The 16,761-nt window shown below is 45.2% G+C and overlaps 1 protein-coding gene across 3 annotated transcripts in view; it reads right to left on the minus strand.

Moving 5' to 3' along the window:
* RCL1 (RNA terminal phosphate cyclase like 1) overlaps positions 1–16,761 on the minus strand; it is a 105,360-nt gene that overhangs the window by 21,601 nt on the left and 66,998 nt on the right. The gene's annotated exons all lie outside the window — the stretch shown is intronic.

Consider the following 16,761-nt stretch of genomic DNA (forward strand, 5'->3'; position numbering starts at 1 on the left):
TTTCAAAGACCACTGTTTTAATGTGGGCTTCCAAGTTAACCACATAACTCCTTCCAGATCCACTTGCTGCAGGTGTCCATTATAGGGTGAAGTGTGCATCCCCTAAAAATATAGACTTGGAAGTCCTAACCCCAGTACCTCACAATGTGACCTTATATGGAAACAGGGTCATCGAAGTTGTAATTAGGTAAGTCAAGGTGAAGTTGTGTTGGAGTAGAGCGGACTCTTAAGCTAGTGTGATTGGTGTCTTTATGAGAAGACTGAAATGTGAAGACAGAGGCCCGAGGGTGACTGCCATATTTGGCCAGGTAAAATGCATTCCCGTGTATAATGCACACTCAGGTTTTTGGCCCAAACTTTCAGGAAAATATTCCTCAAGAAAAAGGCCAACTCTCCACAGGAAAGACACATGTGGGGTGGGCTATTGCTCCTGTGGTAAATGTGCAGATTGCACAGCCTTCCTGTAACCACTTGCTCATGAAGGCTGCCCCTTCCCTTTCTCCTAGGAGACATATCTCCTGGGAGTCCTCACTCCTGGGAGCCTTTTCTCCTGAGAGACGTCTCTCCTGGGAGCCTTTTCTCCTGGGAGATGTCTCTCCTGGGAACCCTCTCTCCTGGGAGATGTCTCTCCTGGTAGCCCTCTCTCCTGGGAGCCGTCTCTCCTGGGAGCCCTCACTCCTGGGAGCCTGCTCTCCTAGGAGCCATGGCAGAGTTGGCCACACACATAGCCAGTGGGGTGGGAGCTTCTGAGGCCCCGAGGCTACTCAGCCCTTGGGTAGCCAGGCAGGTCCTTGGGGCCTGTGTGGGGTTCCCGGTCTCCTCAACATGACTGGGCCTCAGTCTTTAGCCCTTGCCCCTCATGGCCACAGTCCACCTCACCAGCCCCACCACCACCCCCCTACCACAGAGCATGGTGCTGCTCTGTGATGACCGGGGCTCAGGCAGGAGTGTGAGGTGGCCCTGGGAGGCTGCTGGGCTCCCCTGCTCGCAGCTGTACTACCCACATATGATGCACATCCTTATTTTTCCCTCAAAAATTTGGGCAAAACAGTGTGCATTACACTTAGCAAGATACAGCATAGGAAATGGAGGATTGTATCTATAATCCAAAGAACATCTACAAGCACCTACAAGCCAAGAAGGGAATGGAATTACCAGAAGCCAAGAGAAAGGCAGGGAACAGATTTACCCTCAGAGCTGTCAACAGGAATCAACCTGCCAACACCTGGAGTGTAGACTTCGGAAGAGTGAGGTCATACACTGCTGTTGTTTCAAGTCCCCCAGTTTATAGTACTTTGTTACGGCAGCTGTAGGAGACTAATACAGTCCCCAAACTATGAAGCACTATTTGGGAGATGGTTTCAGGGGCAGAAGGTGCTGACTCGCTGCCTCCCATCAGGGTTGTAATTGTATTTATGTCAGAACAGCTGTCCTCAGACCACCTTCTCACTCCACTACTCTCCTTCATAATTTGTTTTTCTTTTGCTCTAAGGACACTGGAGGCCTGGATGGAAATTCTGGTAGCACAGCCCATGATCAACTCAGTGGAACTAAGGTGAGAGCCCAGTTTCCAAGGGACTCGGACATCTGTGGCATTCACGACTGGCTGCAAGGTGAGAGAAAGAGACAATGAGCACCACATACTTTGGCAGAACCGCAGCCAGAGCTCCATTCCCAGCTTGTGTCTGGGCAATGTGACAGTCACATTGAGTGTAGGAATTGTCCTCCTTTTTTTCCAACAGCCAGCACCACCTCCAACATAACCTCCGGGAAGCCAGCCCAGGGCTTAGGAAAGGGAGGAGAGAGAAGGTTGGGAAAGAAGTAAAACAAGCACAAAACCCAACATCTCTGTCCTTTAGAGAGACACAGGGAGGGAAGGCCCCAGTGTGGCTGCCTGTCCTCCTCAGCCTACTCACAGAAGACGAATCTGGCATGGCACCAATACTAGATAAAAGGCACCTTGCTGAGAGCTACACAATTCTGCTGGAAATAGAGTCTGAAGGAGTTTCATGACAGATTCAAAGGATGAGCTGGTAATTACTGTGTTTTTTCTCTAGAGTTTTTCTTCTGAAAAGACCATAATCTCCCTGATTCACTAACTCATTCTACTGTTGGGAGGACCTGCTGACCTGGACAGCACAAGCCCTCCAGCAAACTGTGGGACCAGCTGCTGAGTGCATCAAAGGGTGGGGGAAACTTTACCAAAATGCAAGGAATAGCTTTAGAAGAACAAAACAGATCAAAACAATCTCAGATACCTGATACTCCTTAGTTTCCCAGCAACGGTTCCATTAAATTGTCATTTATTGATTTATTGTCCCAGTGAGGTCAGCACAAAGGATTAGATCAAACTGTGCTTGTCCTTTAGGCCAGACAGGTTTTGGTGACCGAGATCCCAGGTCAAGCTTCTCTGTGCAACTCAAGTGTCACCTGGACAGTCTCTCTTGCCCTCTCCCAGCCCCATGCTACACCCTGCCCATGCCTTAGGCTCCTGGCCAGGCCCTCACTTTCCCCTTCTCTCACTTCAGAACCTGGCCTGAGCCTTCAGCTTTTGGAAATCTGGGTATCTGGGTATAGGAAAGATGAGGGAACTGTGAAACAGGACCACATCACACCACATTCTTCACAATTTGAGAAAAGTTGGTATGGGATTTCACAGAGATTGCCAGGAAGGGGAGAAATAAAATTCTGGGACTCAGATTTTTTTTTTTTTTTGTTTGTTTGTTTGTTTTTGGCATTGTTTTCAGTTTTTGGATATACCACTTAAGAAAAATATCAAATCTGAAAGCTAGAATTACCCTTAAGGACATACCACTGCCACAACATACCACATGCCAGGATTACTGCAGGCCCTGGGGGGAAAGAGACAAATACAAGGTCATCCCTTTTGCGACCTTACAATCCAGTGGGGAAGAACCAAGCACAAATAATTGAAGTGACATAAATGCTGCAATGCTCCAAGAGAGGTGTGCCCAGGGTACCACAGGGATCCAGCAAACACTTCGCCTGTTCCAAGCTGTCCCTCACATATTCTTAAATTTTCTCTGGCTCACCATATAGAATGGCTAATTAATATTCCATCATATGAATATCCTATCATTTAACTGACAAATCTCCTAATTACTGAATGGTTAGTTTTTTTTCCTACAACTATCCTATACTCAAACCTTTACCCAAACTTCTGATTATCTCCTTAGGGTAAATTTCTAGCAAGAGAATTATACCCACCAAATGTTATGAAGATCATTTTTGAACTTCTGATACAAATTCTCTGTTCCCTTTATAGTAAAGCCTTTAAATGGAGAAGAGACCTGGGAAGATTCATGTTTTACTAAGATGTATCTGGCAACAGAGTGGAAAATGTATTTGAGGGAGCAAGGCTGGAGTCAGAGGAACCGATGAGCAGACTGTGATTCCCTAAATTAATGAAACGATTAAGAAAATAGCCTTAGATGTAGAGAAAAGGGATGATGGTGAGAGTGGCTAAGGAGGCAGTTACTGTGGCTGCCTGGTGAAACCAGCTAAAAGGGTACAGGATATGAGAACTAGAAGAGGGCAGAGCAAAAGCTGGCCCTGAGATCCCACCATGCATTATCTGTATAAATAAATAAAATAAATAGTCCACAATTTTTGAATTGAGCTACATCGACCAAGGGAAGAAATGTAGGCCAAGGCCCAGCTTTGGAAGCAAGACAACATAAACTCTGTTTGGACATGAGGCTTCCCATGAGGTTCCCAAGGGCTATAATTTTAGAACAGGTAGAAAGCTCTGGTAAGAGATGCATTTGGGCATTTAGAATAAGGAAGACAGTTTGAACCCAGAGAAGTGATTTATACACAAGTTAGAAAGAATGATGTTTATCTAAAAATGGCAGCTTTCCAATTTTTATCTGGGATGCTTTAGTCTTTCTGGTCTAGCAAGACAGCTAGCTCCCTGTTGTGTTTTCTTGTTTTCAATTCATTTACTGATCTACAAAATACATTTTCTATCATTTCCATCAATATAATGCAGGAGACAAAAAAGTCACCCTGTTCTCAGTCCTCCTTTGAAACCAGGCTGGGACAGAGCCTGAAAGGGGGCTGAGGAGAAATCTGGAGGGACAGAGTAAGGGAATAGCAAAAACTCAATCAAAGACTCCAAGGGACAGGCAGAGGAGTTCCTGTCTGACTGCACTGTCCCCAGCTCAACCCCACACTCCTGTGACTCTGAACATCTCCTTCTAATGCCCATCCCTCGAAGGTCTGGAGCAGGGATCCTCAAACTTTTTATACAGGGGGCCAATTCGCTGTCCCTCAGACCATTGGAGGGCCGGACTATAGTTTAAAAAAAAAAAAACTATGAACAAATTCCTATGCATACTGCACATATCTTATTTTGAAGTAAAAAAACAAATTGGGAACAAATACAATCACACGGCCGCATGTGGCCCGTGGGCCGCAGTTTGAGGACCCCTCGTCTGGAGTTTCGACTTACTTCATGTATATCTCTTTTGAAGTTTTCGAAAAGGTTTTGTTTATGTAGATGAGGAAAAATGGGGAAAAAATGACTGCATTTTATGCCCCCTTCACCACCTTTTCCCTTCTTACAGATCCTATAAGAAACAACTCATTGACCCAGAACTTCCAGGGTCCTCAGATTTACCAATGATTAGAAAGATGCATCCATGGCCACTGCCAGTCCAGCCACCAGAGATTTCACTTAGCACAAGAAGGGATGAAGTAAAGGTGGGACTCTATCCAGGCCCCTCTGGGAAGCCGTCAGCAGAGGGAGAGAGAAGCAAGAAGGGGAGCCCTGAGCACAGTTGGGGCCACCGCCTGTTTTCAGGTCAACAGCGTGAAGGGTGACTCCTGCACAGGAGCAGCATCTGCCTCTAAGAGATCACCCAGGAAGGTGGAATCCTTATTTTAACAGAGGAGGCCTCTGTTACATAAATGTTTAGGAAACCCTCTGTTGACTTTAAGGTACAACTTTATCCTCTTTGATGTCCTCAGCAATGGAAATCTTTATGTTTCAGCACAGATTTGATGATTGAAATAAGCCTGAAGTTATTTGGAGTGAAGCTTAGACAAAGAACTGGAAAATTCCCTTTTAGGTCAAAATCTAGGTGTGGCTATTTGAGTGACTGTTTTTTCTCTTGTGCCTTATACAACTGCCCAGAAGGGAGGTGGCCAGGTCAGTAATCATCGTGCCCATCGGTCAACAGGGTCTTCACAATGTTAGGTGCAGTGCAGAGCACGTGTCACTGCCTAGCAGGGCCAGTGCCACTGAGAGAAAAAGTCCTCATCCTCTAAAGGCCTTAACTTTCCTGGGTCGGTGGCTACCTCGTATTTGCGTCCTGACTCTTCTCTCCAACTCTCCCCACCCCCTCCAGCTCCCACTTAACTCCCCACTGGAGGCACTTGGCCAGTCTTCCTCACACTTCATATTTAGGGGCAAGTGTGACTCCCTGAGACATCCCACAATGGCTCAGGGCCTCCCTCTAAATAATTACAGCAATGGAAAAATAGATAAGCAAAAAGTGCAAGTCCCTTCTCAAGTTCACAGGCCTATGCTATTCCTATTAATGGCTTAGTTTATCCTTCTAATATAGATGATTACTTCTGGGGAGGACTTAGCATTCTCTTACCTAAATCAATACATGTATTCTGAGCATCCTCTGCACAGGCTTGAGTAGGGTGTGATCACCTCAGGCTGTTTGAAAGTCTGTGCAGGCTGCTGAAATAACACACCATAAATTAAGTGGCTTACAAACAATAGAAAATTATGTCTTACAGTTCTAAAGGCTGGAAAGTCCAAGATCAAAGTGCCAATAAATTGAGTGTCTGGTTCAGAGTGGAAGGGGCACAAGGTCTCTGTAGGGTCTCCTGTTTATACACCCATCCCACTCATGAGAGCTGTACCCTCCAGACAAGAGTTAATCACTCTCCAAAGACCTCACTTCCTAATCCCACCACTTAAGGGTTAGGATTTCAAGATATGAATTTGGTGAGGACAAAAACATTCAGACCATAACAGTGGCCAACATAGACATTTCCAGAGCCCAGAGAGCTCATGGTGCACCTACAGTCCATACCAACTTTGGGTCCTAGAAGAACCTGGCAGGGTCATGAGACAAGCATGCCGGGCTGCCCAGGAGTGCCAGGGTCGGCAGTGCTCTTTGGTTGCAGTAGCCAGTAGTCTGGGACCAAGATTGGTCTGAACCCTTCTGTATCCTAGTTAATAACCTGGGCCAAGACCCTCTGCTCTCCACCTTCCTCACCAGGTAAACATAGAGTTGGAATAAGGAGCAGAAGATGACCAGAGAGCCAGTCTATAATGTAGTAGAACAGAGAAAATTAGAACTCTGTTAGGGGAGTGTCTTGAATGTTCCTTAAAGGAATTTAAGCTGCTGAGTGCTGAGTGTTCAGGGGCTAGAGGCACATGTCTATAGAAAATGCCTGTTGTCTTGGCCTGCCCTGCATCCACATCCTTGTCTTTTGGCACTGGAAACCCTATTTTCCTTGGGGAATCACCTCTCCTACCCTCAGTCCATGTGGTATGGGAAGTTTCACTGCACAATATACATCCTTATAACCTTTCAAGAAACCACAAGAACCCTTTTTAAATGCCAAAAATTGGCCGGGTGCAGTAACTCACACCTATAATCCCACCACTCTGGGAGGCTGATGGATTGCTTGAGCTCAGGAATTGGAGACTAGCCTAAGCAAGACTGAGACCCCCATCTCTACTAAAAATAGAAAAACTAGCTGGATGTTGTGGGGGGCACCTGTAGTCTCAGCTATTCAGGAGGCTGAGGCAAGAGAATCTCTTGAGCCCAGGAGTTTTAGGTTGCTGTGAGCTATGACACCACGGCACTCCACCCAGGGTGACAGAGTAAGACTCTGCCTCAAAATAAATAAATAAACAAACATCTAAAATTTTCAGACCTGTTTATATATGATAATAGAATCTGTTGACTGACTAGGAACACAATGAAATAAGAATGAATTCAACAATGCTTTAAAGTGCATTTGTATATTATTCATAGTAAGAGTTCTCCACATGTGGAAGACAGTCCCACGAGACATACAAGGCGTGTAATGTGTTCAGACGGTCCTCTAGGGCACACAAATTGCTGGCAAACAGATCACACAAGCAGGCCAGTCCCCCTAAGTGGGAGCAGATGACCCACTCCTATTCTCCCTGTAGGCCCCTTATTTTGCCAAAACTGCTTTCTCAGCATTGTTAACAAAGGTCATCACCACACCTTCCATCCAAGGTTGTTTTCCACTTCCTCTCTCACTATTCTTCCTCTCAAGTAGTTAAGCAGGGAATTCATCTTCTGCACTCCCAAAAGACAAAACTCAGGACTACCAACAGCAATCACTCAGGAAGTCAAGAGCCGCAATATTTATCCTGGGCACATGGGAGCAACAGCTTTTAAAAGGACTCACATAAACTCTACATTTTGAAGAAGACACTTAGAGAGGATCAGTCAGGCTCTTTTCTGGAAAGCTCATTAAGAGAAGAACAAGGGTGGAAGCAATTCAAGGCAGGGGCTTAGCCCAGGCTCTCTCCCCATTCCCAATTATCACTCCAAGCTCCATTGCCTCAGTCTTATTATTTCTATTCCTAAAATATCCTACTAGACCCAGAGCCCCCAGAACACTACATGAAATTAATATTTTTCTGTCTTTCCTTCCTCCCCTTCCAGGGTAGGGAGAGTACCATGGTTAAATGAGTTTGAAAAGTAACTAAGTTAAACAGTTTCAACTGCAGGACCTGGTAGAGCTTTTGCTACATTAATATACAATGTGATTCTTCAAGCCAGGGATAGAGACTGGCATTTTCTAAAGTTCTATTAAACCCTTTTTCAGGGAAAGCACCCCATGATGCTAGTGTACCAGGGAATATGTTCTGGGAACCACTACGTTGGACCTCAAGAAAACCCTAATTTGGAGTCTCAGCACAGTGCTCAGATGCAGAATCCTGCTGCCAGCCCTGGAAGATAGGTAATGTGCAAGGGTCAACACCACTTGTCAGCCTCCTAACAGCTCTCCCTCCAACTGCTGCGTCTGCTTCCAAGCCTCCTGCCACATCCCAAGTAAGGAGATTTTTTTTTTTTTTTTTGGAAGAACAGATTCCTAATCTTTATTTGACTTGGAGTTGATGGGAAATTACAGGAGTTGTACCTAAGATTCTTAACATAAAACAACACATATACATATGCAAATATATTTGTATGTGTATACATTTATAACCATAAAAACAAAATAGCACAAATTATTAGGAAATAAGGGCAGCCCCTCTGGTTCTCCCACCCCAGTCCCCTGTCACAGGTTTGTTGTGTCTTCATTACTCTTCAGGTAGCTCTTTTAATTGTTGTCATTCGTATAACTATCATATTCCAGGCAATGGAAAAAAGCCCTGGTCTTCTTACCCCACTGCTGAATCTCTCCAGAGGTTAGGAATGGCAGAACCAGGAAAGAGAACACCAACTGACATTTTTCTTTAATTTGGGTCCCCAGCCCTCCTCCTGACCCACACCCCACATGCCACTCCCACACCCAGAAATGGTCATTACCACATCTTCCCTCTGGATTATCATCTGGGTGTTCCTCCCCTTCCTCCATACTGGTTAAAATGGCTAAAATGAGAAGTGTTTGCCCACCATCTCTGTTAACTTTGGTCTTCTGGGTACAATGATCCTCCTTTGCTGGGCCTCATTTGTTAAACTGAATTCATTCTTGTCTACCCCATTCTATTCCATGATGCTGTAAGATTCTGGGTCTTGAAAGTTGGTGGTGGGCAGGCAGTACTGCGAATATTCAGGGAAGTAGGCAATACAAGCTATAGTGGACTGTAGTAATTGATACTGCCTCTCCAGTATCAATTTTCTTTTTTGTAACAGCATTTGGATTGAAAATCACTTCTTCTTCTTCTTCTTAGTGCACACATCTGGGTGAGGCTGACATCATTAGCACTCCACAAAAGAGAATCTAATGGAGAACAGATTTGATCAGAGAACTCTGTATTCAGCAAAGAGAGACACAATTCTGCAGGGTTGTTTTTTGATGCTGCTGTTGTTGTTTGTTTGTCTTGAGACAAGTTAGTTCCCTTGCTCTGTTGCCTGGCCTGGAGGCCAGTGGTGTCATCATAGTTCATTGCAACCTCACAGTCCTGGGCTCAAGTGATCCTCCTTCCTCAGCCTTCTGAGTAGCTGGAAATACTGGCATGTGCCTCCACCCCTGGCTAATTTTTCTATTTTTTTTTTTTTTTTTTTGTAGAGAAGGGGTCTCATTCCTGCTCGGGCTGGTCTTGAACTCCTGGCTTCAAGCAATCCTCCTGCCTCAACCACCAAAGTGCTAAGATTACGGTGTGAGCTATCACATTCTAACCCTTAACTCTAACCCTAACCCCAATCCCAACCCTAAACCTAACCTCTGAGGGATTTAAGAAAAAAAAAATTTAAGTATTTGGTAGAAAGAATCTGTCCATTAGGGTTGCCAAGAGGACAGCGTATTAAAGACAATGCTGGAAAAGGGAAACACCACCAAAGAAAGCAGAGCTGACAGACAGAAGAGAGTTGAAATTCTGGTGGCATTATTCGAGCCCCTAAATTCAGCTTTGCCTGAAGCCAAATGCACTACTAAACTTGTTAGTTATAAGAGCCTATAGATTCTTTTGTTTGAGTGAGTTTTTTTCAATTTCTCATTTACAACTGCATTATACCCAATTTAGTGCCTTAGGACCTACCCAAGTTAAAATGACTTTCATATCCTTTTCATAATATGTCTAGTCTTTCACTATACCATCAGTCAAGCTGGCAACTCGTAGTTGGTTGATGCCTAGTACTGCCAACGACCATGACATATACATGCTTAATCTTCATAGCCTATTGTAATAGGTTTTGTTCAAAATCTTAACAAAACTACAGTTGAGTAATTTGCTCCAAGGCAGGCCTTACTCAGAAGACCTAAGACCAGAACCTTAAGCTTGTCTGACTTTTTCGATTATATGATGTTCTATGTAGCCCCAGACTGGCTACAGGAAAAGTAAACTGACATACAAAATTTCAGAATTCCCAGTTAGAGATTATGATTCTTTCCATCTCTTGGAGAAGAGGAAAAGGATGGAGTTCTTTACAAGTCAGCTTGGTTTGGTGTACACATAACCTCTAGCATTTAACAGCCTGAGGCCACACAGGCTTTTTTTGCTCTGCCCCTAATGGGTAGTAGATCCTGGCACTCTAGATCACAGTGAATTTACTCTTATAACATTTGTCATGGGGCACTTTAACCTCAACCCACACGCAGGTGCCACAGCTTGTCCCTGGTCTTCCAGCTCAGTACATCCAAGTACTAGATGTAAAGATAAACTCTGTGACTCATGTTGACATGAACCTGTTGGGTGGAAGGCTACTTTGAATCTTCACCAAGGACAACTGAACAACTAAAGAAAATCGTAATCACAGTCACTATGTTTAACAAGTCCTCTCAACACCAGCACGGGCATGAGGTAGGTAATTCCCACTTTCCAATAGGAAACTAAGGGCCACAAGGATGGAGGACCAGTCCAGTGACAGACACAGATTTCAAATGTATGTTTAATTCCCATGCCTGTGTTACTTCTACGATGCTCTGCAGAAATTCAAGAAACCATTCTGCTTTCATTTACTTATTTTTATTTGTTTGTTTGTTTGTTTGTAGAGACAGAGTCTCACTTTATCGCCCTCAGTAGAGTGCCGTGGCATCACACAGCTCACCACAACCTCCAACTCCTGGGTTTAGGCGATCCTCTTGCCTCAGCCTCCCGAGTAGCTTGGACTACAGGCGCCCGCCACAATGCCAGGCTATTTTTGTTGTTGTTGCAGTTTGGCCGGGGCCAGGTTCAAACCCGCTGCCCTTGGTATATGGGGCTGGTGCCCTACTCACTGAGCCACAGGCACCGCCCTCATTTACTTATTTTTAAAAGAGAAACCAAAACCTCTTCTAATAAATTAAAAAAAAAAAAAAAACTCTTGGGCGGCGCCTGTGGCTCAGTCGGTAGGGCGCCGGCCCCATATACCAAGGGTGGTGGGTTCAAACCCGGCCCTGGCTGAACTGCAACAAAAAAATAGCCGGGCGTTGTGGCAGGTGCCTGTAGTCCCAGCTACTCGGGAGGCTGAGGCAAGAGAATCGCCTAAGCCCAGGAGTTGGAGGTTGCTGTGAGCTGTGATGCCACGGTACACTACTGAGGGCGATAAAGTGAGACTCTGTCTCTACAAAAAAAAAAACAAAAAAAAAAACTCTTTAACATCGTGGCCATACAAAATCTTAAAAGATGACCCCAGTCCTCATCACCATAGGTTAAATGTGAGGAGAATTAAACAACTAACCATGTGAGTACTAAGAGGAAGGGATGGAGAGGACTCTGAGAATATGTTGCAGTGGGGGGACTGCAGGGGTCACGGCTCCCTGAGGCCTTAAGACTGAGGAAGCAGCTCTGTCAGAGGAGAGAACTGGACAGTTCTACTTTCTAGGCCTCTCACGAGAGTATTATTGAACCACACATATTAAAATCTATAAAAGGGGGCAGCGCCTGTGGCTCAAGGAGTGGGGCGCCGGTCCCATATGCCAGAGGTGGCGGGTTCAAACCCAGCCTCGGCCAAAAACCACAAAAAAATAAAAAAAAAATCTATAAAAGGCTATTTATAATTTTGCCTTTTAAATGGTTGGTGATCAGCAACTCCTTTAGCACCATCAGCTATGATTCCTTGGCAATCGATCAAGGTCAATGTGTGTGCCTAGAAATTCTACAGAACTGCTCATCTCAGCGGCTCATACACTAAAATCAGAAATTATAAGTCTCACCTGTATTGTCTTCAATATTTTAACAAGCTGGGAAGCATTTCATTTTGTAGATATTTTTGCTCTTTGCATAATTTGCAGCCAGTATTTTTTTTTTTTTTTTAACCTGGAAGCAGGTTAAATTGCTTTCTTGGAAGCATTTTCATAGGTCCTTCAAAGCTTATAGATCTCAGACACAATGCCTTTAATTGCCTAAGGGGTAAAAGAGCAGAGTGGTCTAAACAGAGCTTAGTACAGAGACAGAAGCAAGCAGGAGGGTCCAGGAATCGAGTGCACACAACACTTACAAAGCCTGAGGTCATCTACCACAAATGAAGCCCAGCACCATTTCAAAACATGTGGTCCCCATGAACATTCTTCCTTGAAGATTACAAAGAGTTTCCAGGTGGCTACAATTCAGAGGTTGCTGGAAGAGAAAGCTCCCCCTACCGTGTGGGGCATCATTTGTTCCCAAAGATGGGAAACCAGCTACCCAGATGGCCACCAGTGAGGCCACCTCTCTACCAAAGCTCAGGTACGACAGGGGCTCAAAGAAGAACAAACTCAGGAAGGCACCACATGTTATTACTGAGCTGGTGCATTACCTTTGGTCATTAAGTCGACCTCTGATTTCTCTAAATTCACCTACCATTGTTGATTTGAATATATCATTTCCCAAATTGTAGCAGAGAGAAATTATTAACAAATTAATCAATCTCTGAATGCGATGCTCTTTACAAGGCTGGGAATGAGGAGGAATCAGAGGAATAAAGAATGTCTTGAGCCTTCAGAGAAATTCAAATTAGAAACCTCTAGGATGCTTTGCTTCTGAAATGGAGTCTTCCTCTGTCCCTCTGGCTAGACTGCCATGGCATCAGCCTAGCGCACAGCAACCTCAAACTCCTGGGTTCAAGCAATACTCCTGCCTCAGCCTCGTGAATAGCAGGAACTACAGACACATGTCACTGTGCCTGGCTAATTTTTGTTTATAGTAGAGATGGGTGGCCATACAAAATCTTAAAAGATGATCCTCGCTCTTGCTCAGGCTGATCAACTCCTGAGCTCAAGAGATCCCACTTTAGCCTCCAGAAGTGCTAGGATTACAGGTGTGAGCCACAATGCATGGCCTAGGATGTTTTAAAATAGGTGCTGACCTAAGGCCTGTGCTATGGGGTTGGAAGACAGATGATCTGCCAGGTATGGGCCAAATGTGACAAGGAAGTAGAGCTGCCCCACACCCAGCACCCTCAACAAAATGACAGCTTCTATTTGCTTCAGTAAAGGAGTGATGTGGCTTGGGCTCCATAAGATGCCAAACCCTGATAAAGTGTTCAACTCAAGTGGCCCCTTAGATGTGGCCAGCAAAAGGACAGAAAGGCCCCACTGCATATTGACATTACCATTACCTTTTAGGCACTCATTAAAGAGCAACCAGAGCTGCCAACACACAGAGACTCTGAGTGCAAGTTACTCCCCATCTGCTCCGCAGCTGGGTGAGAGCAATGGGGGACTCAGGCTGTGCTTGTGCCCTGGTGCTACATCACCACTCATCAGACTGGCCAAAAACGCCCACTCGTACATCCACAGGTCTCCAGCACAGTGCCAAATGTGTGGTCAATGGGACTGCACCGCCTGATCCCCACTCTCCTCACCAAGCCCCCAATCCACCTCTTCAGTTGACCCTGATCCCTACTTCACCTCAGTGACTCTCACCCTCACTTCAGGACCTGCCAAAGCCTTGGGATTCCTGTTTCGCTGGTGTTCAGTGTCACCATTACTGTAATTCCACCAATTGTTTCAAGTCTCCTCTACTCCTTCCCGCCCTTTAGCACCCTCAGCTCTGTTACTGTGACCATAAAACAAACTGCCAACATTTGCTTCACCCAGCAGCCTCCACCACAGACACCTAACAAAAAACAGCCACCTCACGGCCTTTCATTGTAGAACAGTGTGGACAGGCACCATGGTGCAATTCAAGTGTTTTGTCTTTTTAAGTTGGAGTCTGTAATTAGCTACTCTTCACCACTTTTTATTGGAAATGATTTTAAAAAATAAAGAACCTGGAGGGTTGGCTGCCTGTGAGGGCAATTTGGATGTCAGCAGGTCCTCATACTGCCCTTTCCCAGTCAGCCTGTCGTGCCGCTGTACACCAGCTCCCTTTCCCCCTTAGCAACTGTCCTGACGAGAGTGGTAATGCGGCAGAAGAAGGCTGCAGAATGTTTGTGCAGAATGTCATTGGATGGTGTTTCAGCAGGGCCTACCAGAAAGACAAAGACAGCAATTGTGCCAAAGTCCGCGGGTGGACCTGCCTATAAAACTCGCTAGTCCCCCTGGGCAACTGCTGCTGTAACTCAGAACGGTCTGCCAGCAAGGAGCAGACAGACCATGACAGAAAACCAAGCCCCCAAATGCTGGAATCTCTCTGCAAACTACCCCAGGGAGCAATAGGACTGACCGGGAGCTAAGCTAAGAACAAGGCAGAGAGTGCAGGAGTTGAATGGTCTCTAAAATGTACCAGCCACTAGACTCCTGCCCAATGAATAGTATTCTTGGGCATCTGAGAAGGGGCTAGAAGCAGGCTGTTTAAATAAACATCATTATTATTATTATTCCTCCTTTTGGCAATCATCACCACTACTGCCAGTTCCAGAAGTAGCTGTGTCAAATAGAGGGCTGGAACCCCACCAGACACATGCATGTTTGCAGCAGTCAGGAGCACATGTCCCCTCTACTGCTTGCAATAATCTGCCTCTTCATAACACCCTAAATTCACTAACAGTACCATTTTCAGAGCTTGAACCAAGGGAGAGGAGTCCCCTGCCATACAGTATTTGATGTCCAAAGCAACGTGGCCATTCTCCTAATTTGGGGAGGTAGAATAAACAAATAAAGTGGCCCCTTAGTTCCAGATCTCAGTTCTATATAGGCAGATCTGGGTTCAAATGTCAGCTGCACTTAATAAGATTGCAGTGTATGTGGTAGGCAGAATTCTAAGATGGCCACTCATAATTCCCAGTCCTTGGTTATTCAAACAAAATCTAGGTACTGCTGTAATCAGCTGATCTTAAGATAGAGAGATTATCCAGGTGTTTAAAAGCAATGCTTTCTCTAACTGCCAGCATAAGAGGAAGTCAAATTTTAAGCAACAGGATTATTGGCTGAGGATAGCAGGAACCAAGTGCACAGGAATGTGAGAATTATTACTTTTTTTAGAGACAGAGTCTCACTTTATCGCCCTCAATAGTGTACCATGGCATCACAGCTCACAGCAACCTCCAACTCCTGGGCTTAGGCGATTCTCTTGCCTCAGCCTCCTGAGTAGATGGGACCACAGGCGCCTGACACAACACCCAGCTATTTTATTTTTTGTTGTTGTTGCTGCAATTTGGCCGGGGCTGGGTTTGAACCCGTCACCCTTGGTATATGGGGTCAGCTCCCTACCCACTGAGCCACAGGCACTGCCCAGGAATGTGGGGATTATCAATAAGCTGAGAGTTGTCTGCAGCTGACAGCCAGCAAGGACTTCGGTGACTTCAGTCCTACACCCTAAATTCTGCCAACAACCTGAACAAGCTGGAAGCACATTCTTTCCCAGAGCCTTTACTGGAGAGCCCAGCCCAGCTGACACCTTGACATCATCTTGTGAGACTCTGAGCAGAGAACCCAACCATGCCTGCCTGGATGTTTGCCCACAGAGCTGTGAAATGATAAATGGGCATTGTTTTAAGGTGCTAAGTTTGTAGGCATTTGCTATACCTGACAGAACACCAACACGTAAAACTCTTAGCAGAGGGCACCAGTACAGAATGTCCTGGCATTCCTCCCATACCCTGTCATCAGAGCACAGTCTTCCCCTAGCCCTTTTCACCGAGAAATTAAAGAGTATCAAGAGGGACTGATGAAGCAAAGACCTTTCCTTGCTTCAAAAATCCACCCAAGAGGGAGGATACCATCTGCAATCCTAGTAGAAAGAATTACATTTTTTCCTCTTCTACTAAATCCAAGCCAATACACACACCGAATAAAGATTCTACTAGTTGGTAGAGGAATCTACCACAGGTCCTGAGTATTCCCACACATTCTTGCTTGCTGGGTGGGCCTTTATCTGAGTTTTTTTTTTTTTAGAGACAGTCTCACTTTGTCGCCCTCGGTAGAGTGCCATGGCATCACAGCTCACAGCAACCTCAAGCTCTTGGGCTTAGGTGATTCTCTTGTCTCAGCCTCCCGAGTAGCTGGAACTATAGGCACCCACCACAGGGCCCAGTATCTGAGTTCTTTTTTAAAACAGTGTTTACAGCAAGCAATCTTGAGGGATGAAGTAACACCTCCATGTGGGAAAAAGAGCAGGCTTGCACAGAAGAGGTGGAGTCCCCCAAAACATGTGTTACTTATCTGCGATGCAAACGTATTACATTATGGCATCTACGTGGGCCCCTCTACATCTACTGTGGGACATGGGAGCCAGGAGAAACCAATATAAACAAGAATAGTGCTATGCTGAGTACACATAAAAATTCTTTGTGTCTGACACAGTACCCTCACTAAAAGAGTAATAATCTAACTTATTAACATACAAGTAGGGTAAAATTCCAGATCTTGATTCCATTACATCTGTGTCTTTAAATCAGGAGATCTAAGGTCTTTACAATATAAATTTCAAAGGAACAAAACATCTGTTTTGAATGTTCTTATGGAGATAAAAATTTACATTATAGGGCTATTGTGAGAATAAAACAAAATCTATAGCACACACCTGGAATACAGAAAACATCCAATAACTTTAGCTGGACCCCTGCCCTCTATAGTTGGCCATTTCTCATATATCCATACAATGAACCCGATAAGCGTCAGTATCTGTGTTCATGACAGCAATCCAGGGCGGCGCCTGTGGCTCAGTCGGTAAGGCGCCGGCCCCATACACTGAGGGTGGCGGGTTCAAACCCGGTCCCAGCC

The sequence above is a fragment of the Nycticebus coucang genome, chromosome 2, assembly GCF_027406575.1.
Source record: "Nycticebus coucang isolate mNycCou1 chromosome 2, mNycCou1.pri, whole genome shotgun sequence".
Classification (NCBI taxonomy): Eukaryota; Metazoa; Chordata; class Mammalia; order Primates; family Lorisidae; genus Nycticebus; species Nycticebus coucang.